The sequence below is a fragment of the Rhipicephalus sanguineus genome, chromosome 1 (genome assembly GCF_013339695.2).
Source record: "Rhipicephalus sanguineus isolate Rsan-2018 chromosome 1, BIME_Rsan_1.4, whole genome shotgun sequence".
NCBI lineage: Eukaryota > Metazoa > Arthropoda > Arachnida > Ixodida > Ixodidae > Rhipicephalus > Rhipicephalus sanguineus.
The window spans coordinates 324,529,197-324,537,275 of NC_051176.1; the positions used below are offsets into that span (position 1 = coordinate 324,529,197).

At 46.4% G+C, this 8,079-nt stretch overlaps 1 pseudogene; it reads right to left on the reverse strand.

The window, feature by feature from the left end:
- Nucleotides 1–5,458: 5,458 nt before the first annotated feature.
- Nucleotides 5,459–6,716, reverse strand: LOC125757625 (zinc finger MYM-type protein 1-like; annotated as a pseudogene).
- Nucleotides 6,717–8,079: the final 1,363 nt, after the last annotated feature.

Consider the following 8,079-nt stretch of genomic DNA (forward strand, 5'->3'; position numbering starts at 1 on the left):
CACCTGCCCCCACGGCGGGTGTGGCTAGTTCCACCCCGCCACCTAAGAAGGACCAGCAGGCCAGTGGCTCAACGGTCCAAAAGACCTCCCCTTCCGAGGAGAGGCCTAAACCTAATGCCCAGACGCGCAGCGCGCGTTCATCCAGCGTCTCTGAGGAGACAATGGATATAACACAAGGCCCTTCGGCACTACCGCCGAAAGGCCGCCAGAACTCCCTTGAGCGCTTGCCGAGAGGCAAGCTCAAGAGGTGAGCAGAACACGGAAACGATTACTTGCCCTTGGGTCGGGTCTTATGCGATGCAGAAGCATTACTCTATGATAGCATAATGGCAGTTCAGGTACTCCATTGGAATGCTCGCGGACTCTTACGCAACCTTGACGACATTAAGGAATTGCTGTCCGAATATAAACCCAAGGTCTTTTGCGTCCAGGAAACCCATTTAAAATCGACGAACAATAACTTTTTAAAACAATACGTTATATACCGAAAGGATCGCGATAGCGGCCTTTCCGCCGCCGGTGGAGTTGCTATATTAGCAGAAAGCTCGATAGCCAGCCAACATTTGGCGCTCAATACTCCTCTTGAGGCGGTCGCTATTCGAGCAATACTGCTTAAGTCCTTAATAACTATGTGTTCTATATACATCTCACCTGACTATAGACTCTCAAAAACAGAGCTCGAAGACCTACTAGACCAACTGCCAGAACCTTTTATATTGGTTGGAGATCTAAATGCTCATAATCAGCTTTGGGGCGATCCGCGCTGTGATGCGAGGGGGCGCATAATAGAACAGTACTTGCTATCGTCGGGTGCATGTTTGCTTAACAAGGGACAACCTACATTCTATAGCGCAGCACATAAGACGTACTCATCAGTCGACCTCTCGATCTCCTCTCCTTCGCTCATGCCGTATCTAGAGTGGAAGGTGATCAACAATCCCTATAATAGTGATCACTTCCCGGTGGCCTTGCAAGCTACTGGTAAGCAGGAGGGCCCTACATTTCCTAAACGATGGAAGCTGTCTAAAGCGAACTGCGAACTATTCTATGCGCTATCATCGCTGCTATATAGCACTATAGAACACCTTGATGTTGAGGGTATGGCAGCGTTCATAACAAAATACATCATATCTGCCGCAAATGAATCGATTCCCAAAGGACCGGGCAGAAGGGCCAATGCTAAGCCATGGTGGAATGAGGAATGCGAAAAGGCGAAAAAGGATCAGAACAAAGCTTGGGGCATGCTGTCTCGCTATCCTACAGCTGAAAACCTAATAGAATTCAAGCATTGTAAAGCTAATGGAAGGCGCATCCGACGTATAGCAAAGAGGGAGAGTTGGATGAAATACCTCTCCTCAATTAATTCCTACGCAGACACGAGAAAAGTCTATCACAGGGCTAGGATACTCAAGGCGCAACCCGCTAGCCCTCTTCCATTAGTAAGCAGTCTTGGAACCACACTTGAAAGCAAGGCTGACCGGCTAGGAGAGCACTTCCAGCACATATCGAGCTCGGAGCACTACTCAAGGGCATTTCTGAGCCATAAGACAACGGTGGAGTCTTGCCATTTCCGCCCACAGAAACCCACTGAGGGAGGGTACAACAGCCCCATCACTATGCACGAGCTTAATGTTGCACTTAAGAGCTCTGGAAACTCAGCACCGGGGGCAGATGAAATCACATACGAGATGATCAGGCGATTACCCAGAGAAACACTGGAAGGCTTACTTGGCCTATATAACAAAATCTTGTCCACAGGGCACATGCCGCATTCGTGGAAGGAGGTCATAATAATCCCCATCCTGAAGCAAGGCAAGGATGCATCGGATGTAAGAAATTACAGGCCTATTGCCCTAACTAGCTGTTTATGCAAGCTGTTCGAAAAAATTATAAATCGCCGTCTAATGTATTTTCTGGAATTTAATGGAATCCTAGATCCGCACCAAGCCGGCTTTCGCGTTAGCAGGTGTACGACAGATAACTTAGTACTGCTAGAATCGTATATTAGGGAAGCATTTGTGCACAAGCAGTATTGCCTCTCTGTTTTCTTTGACCTTGAAAAGGCATACGATACAGCCTGGCGCTTTGGAATACTAAAGGACTTGGATAGCTACGGTATATGTGGCAACCTATACAACGTCATACACAGCTACCTGACTGAGAGGAAATTTCGAGTACGGGTCGGTACAGCACTCTCCAAAACATACATACAAGAAAACGGAGTCCCGCAGGGGGGAGTTCTCAGCTGCACCCTTTTTATAGTAAAGATGAACTCTCTACGCACTGCTCTCCCACCGACTATATCCTACTCTGTTTAAGTAGATGATATCCAAGTAAGCTTTCGGTCGTGTAACTTGTCCATTTCCGAACAGCAAATTCAGCTGGGCGTGAACCATGTCTCGAAATGGGCAAATGAGAATGGTTTCGCAGTTAATGTTGACAAAACTGTTTGTGTCTTGTTTAATAAATCCAAATCTGTTCAGCCGGCCCCTTGTATCAAAATCAATGGCTCACCCATCTGTGTTAAGAATGAACATAAGTTTCTTGGGCTAATTTTTGATGTCCGAATGTCTTTCATTCCTCACATGAAGGCACTGAAGTTGAAATGCCTGAAAACGATGAACTTGCTCAAAATGCTGTCGCACCCATCATGGGGAACTGACACTAAATGTCTGTTATCGCTGTTTAACAGTCTTGTTAAAAGCCGACTAAACTATGGCTGCGTAGTGTACCAATCAGCCTCAAAAACGGCACTTAAGATGCTGGATCCAGTGTACCACTTAGGCATTCGTCTTGCTACCGGTGCGTTCCGCACAAGTCCCGTCAGTAGTCTGTACGTTGAGGCAAACGAGTGGCCCATGCAACTCGAGCGTGAATACTGCAGCCTCATGTACACCCTTAAGCTATTCTTCATTCCGACACACCCCTGTGCAAAACTCGTGGCGGACACTTCTGCCCTAAGGTTTTTTGAAAAGCGACCGTCTCTTTCAAAGCCATTCAGTCTTACCTGTACCGCGACTGCTGCTCAAGCCGAAATACCGCTACAACAAGTTACTCAAGCACCTTCCATAGAGTGGCTCCCACCGTGGCAAAAAACCCACATAAAATGTGACATGTCTTTTTGCCACATAGATAAACAGCGCCATCCTCGTGCAGCTATACAACAGCATTTCCTATCACTCCAATACAAATATCGTGGCTGTCAGCAATTTTACACAGACGCGTCAAAGACTAGACAATCTGTATCTGCCGCTGCCATCGGGCCTGAATTCACCTCTTCACAAAGACTGAACACGCACACTAGTATTTTCACCGCAGAAGCATATGCCATATTAACCGCCATAAAATACATCACTAATAGTAACATTAAGAAATCAGTCGTATTTACTGATTCATTGAGCGTTGTTCGTGCATTGAACACTGGCAAACCAAGCAAAAATCCAGTCCTCAATGATTTAGAAAGGCAATTAATTACGGCATATCCGCGCACCCCAGAGATTACAGTATGTTGGGTACCTGGCCATGTCGGTATAGATGGGAACGAGAGAGCGGATGCCTGCGCAGCAGTAGCCGCGCAAAAAAGCCGTGTTGACGTGGACACTGTGCCATACAAAGATCTCAAAGCGCTTGTCCACCGCAATCTACGTGAGAGGTGGCAGAAACAATGGGACCTCGAAATAAACAACAAGCTCCATACAGTGCAACCTCGTATTAAAAACATAGTTTTCCCCGGTCGTGATAGATACAAAGAAGTTGTTCTATGCCGACTCCGTATAGGACACACCCATAGCACTCATTCCCATCTCTTAAATGGCTCAAACGCACCAAAATGCGAAAGATGTGGGAAGAACCTGTCCGTTTTACACGTCCTTATCGAATGTACTCAAATTGAGATGGAGTGGAAGCGCCACTTTCCGGAGATCTTTAAAAGGCATCCCCGCTTCATCCATCACTGTTTTTATCAGACAGCCCCATGGTTTCCTTTAACAAACTTTTACACTTTTTAAGCGACGTCCATTTTCTGCAACGTATATTCTGGCGACACAGGTAGCAGCCCAGCCCTCAACTCTGAGGGCAAGGCTAGCCTTTATTCCTGGTGATATCGGTGGCTTATCAGTCCCTACCACGGTAGGGCCACTTGGTATAAGCCGCCAGATATGTTTGTAGTCCCTCAGCTACTGTTGTGCTACATGCAACATTTTATCTATTATGCACTGTATCATCACTGCCCGCGATACCAACATACTATCATCTGACATTCCTTGCACATATTTCATGTCATTGTCATAATTTTATTATGTATATATATTTTACACATATTAAGTGCACTTCATTTTAGGCCCTTTACAGCCATGTTACACTTACTTACAGTCATTGATCAAACCGATGCATTTACATGCTACATTGCTTTGGCGCTCTATGGCCATTGTAGCCTTTGCGCCACAAAACCATAATAATAATAATAAACCTGCGCTGTTCCCCTTCACTGTGCTTTGCGTCAGCTACCAATCAAAGGATGTGAAAAGCAAAAGCTAACATTTATTTATGTACATTCACTACAATATTCGAGAACACAATAGGATACAATTGCTCGGTGGCTGAAATGTTAACAACAGTTTGACTGGGCTGAAGGCCCACGTTCTAAACACGTCAGTGTAAATAAGATATTCGAGCACCGCAGTAAGATAAAAATTAATATTTAGCATGTTTGCACAGCAGTGATTCTGCTAATATAATGAAAATTTATATATTGCATCGAACAGCGCCTACACAAAAAGCAGTACCAAATAAAGAAAATAAAGCAGGTAACCAGCAGCAATAAAATAACACCAGTTAACCTTAAATCACAATATAGTTTCTAAAGAGTAATCTCACAGCATCAGAGATAACTAACACCACTAAGTAAGGTTCATATCAATTCCAAGTTTCCTAAATACGCGCTAGATAAAAAAAAACGTTAAAACACCCTTCTTGCGCCGCTTGGTCGTGCAAAGCGTTGGAAATGGGAAAAGAATAACAAAAAGCTATGTAGCAAAAGAATAACAAAAATAAAGAGAGGATATATTTACAAAACTAGATCACCATAAGCATGTCAGTCAATTCACATTTGGCTATACAGTACACCAGCTTTCGCAAACGCAAATGTCAGCTCTCCGACTATACACTGTTCATCAGACAAGCTAGGCCATCGAAGCGGCCTCGGACAGCACCCTTTGCAGTTTGTTTCAAAGCGGGGACAAATACCACAAATACCAAGAAAGTCCTCGAAGATTTCGTCGCTACCACAGGTGCCAATGCCTGCGCTGTGACAGCACACCACAAACCACGGCGGGGATTATTCTATGGTGAAGCGGGTGTTCTGATACCGGTATAGGTTTCACTCCTATGTGCTCGTGCCCGAACAATTTTCCCATGAATGCACCGCAAAGGTACAATAGGGTTTCATTATGCCAGTATATTAGTGTAGACGTATACGTCGATTACTGTGCGCAGCATCGAACATGTCAACAACACGCTGAAGATCTATCTTATTGGAAAGAGATCGCTCGACCGCAAGCACAGCTAGGTCGTTCAGACGGTTGTTGGTCATCCTACTAGGAAGATAAGTCTTCAGTCTTCGAAGGCATGAAAATGTGCGCTCGCAAGATGATGACGATGCCGGTATCGTCACAGCGATAACACCTAGCTTGTGCAGTTCGTGGAAGGCTAGCTTATACTCTCCCAAGACAGTCACCAATTGCATCAATGTTTCTATCTTGCACTTCCTTTCGGCTTCGATGCGGCGAAGAAGTTTTATTACCAATTTGCACTCAACTTCAACGCTGTCGATGTCGCATGCATAGTGCCCAGCGAAAGGCTTGAGTAAGGAGATGTCCATAAAATTCTCACTCTGTGGGTGGAGGGCGCTGACTCCGCAGAGTACATCATAATTCTCCGCGAACCGCCTAGTCAGTTCCGCAATGAGGTGGTCCAAAACGGGTAGAAAAACTTTGACTCTGAAATGTTTCCTTTCAATCTGGAGACTCTTCTTCAACGGGCCGTCCTTCACTCAATACAAACTGCTCCAAATGGAGCGGAAGACGCTTCGTTCCCTGCTTTTCCCTTTGGGGCACCCCGTTCTCCTCAGAAATACTGCAGGTTTGCGCCCACACAGTGTCAAATGCGCTCTGCGAATTTCTCATTTCGGAGAACTTGTCAATGACTGTGCGTGCCATGATGCATGCCTGACTAAGATTGCAGTCTCTACTTTGCAATAGGTCCGAAAGAACCTTAAGGCGGCTAAGTACCTTGGTAAATAGGCTTAAATGGAAGAGAAACGAGAAGTTCATTTGCTCAAGCAGACCCCTAGCTTCCGTTGCCCGCCTGCTGTTTGTAGCGATGACTTCGGCGAGACATACAAGGATTGCAGGAAAGCTTTTCATTGCAGCTCTGCAAGCCGCTATCTGACAGGCCCATCGTGTATCGCTGAGACGCTGCAGCTCTGTCACTGACAAAAACAACCTTTTTTGCACATCTACGTACATGGAGTGAACGGCAGATCCACTTAGGAAGACATAGAGGCATTCCAAAAGAGAGAAAAAATCCCTCACCGGTTTTATCGCCTTGCAGACATCCACGATGACAAGATTGAGGCGGTGGTTCATGCAATGTACGTACACTGCCTGCGGCACTTCCTGCCTAAACAGCGCCTGGACGCCCCTTGAGGTACCGCTCATGACACTCGCACCATCATATGTTTGAGCAATGCAAAGCTGAGCATCAATGCCGCAGTGATGCAACGTTTCCTTTACGTAGCTCAGGAGCGACCTTGCATCCAATTACTCAGCGTTGCGGAATCCAAGGAACCGCTCAAAGTCAGTTCCACTGACGTAGTACCTTACTACAACTGATACCTGTTCCGTCTTGCTTACGTCCTTGGTTTCATCGACGATAAGTGCGAAGCACTGGGAGCTTTTTATCTCTTCCTTTATACTTGTTAATGTGATGTGGCTGAGAATTTCGAGAATCTGGTCTTGTATCGAATGATGAACATACTTCGCGTTCGCTGCTCCACCCTTCAATTTCTTTGCTACAATTTCGTCATATTTAGCGAACAAGTTCAAGAGCTCAACGAAGTTTCCCTTGTTTTCACTTGTGGCACCTTCATCGTGGCCCCTCTGAGCGATTCCTTGAACGGCAGTAAATCGCAATATATCTGCAACTCTTGCTATATAGAGGCGATTTTCCTGCACCTCCCTGGAGTACGCGTCGCTGAGATGTGATGCAACTGACTTGCTTTGCCCTCCCGACTTCATCTGCGTGTAGGAAACCCACGATGCCTCGCAAGTCTTATGCGCGAGTGAGTTTTCGTGCTTTCTGAAACCAGCGTCTTTTTCTAGGGCTTTTTTCCAATTACTGTATCCACCATTGACAAATGCAGATTTCTCATTGGCGCCAGTTGAAAACATTCTGCAAGGGTAACAGAAAGCTGCGTCAGCCCGCGCACTGTACTCAAACCAAGGAAATAGGCGATACCAGTCCGAGTTGAAGCTCCTGCTCAATTTGCCGTACTGCTTAGATGGAAATGGATTCAGTATTGGCTGTGTGGGTTGTTCTGCCTTGAATTTCGAAATGTCCAACTGGCCTGCGTGGTCGGCATCTACAGAGGCGGTGAATTCGGTCGCAGAATCAGGTTCATCCCTTGCTGCCCACGATGCGGAAAGCTCGTCACATTCGCTGTCCATATGCATCGGCGAGGACGGGCAAGCGTCGTCAGAAGCGGTGCTACACGCAGTCTCTTCAAGTGGAATCGAAACGGAGCACTGAGCAGAAATTTCTTGTTCTTGGAGCGTCCGCGATTCTTCGGTTGTTGAAGCAGAAAGCTCGCGGGGGACGCCTTTTTGCTTGACCCACTTGCTCGAAGTCGAAAAAAAGTTGGCAATGGACCTTTTCTGCGACATACTGAGGCAATGAACCCAATGTCCTGTAGGGTAGACCGCACGTTGGCGTGGCGGCAAGACGGGCTGGCGTTTCCTCCTGCGTCACAAGCACTGCTTGCTAGCGATCGAGTACGGTGTAAGAAAAAGACTCCCACGGTGT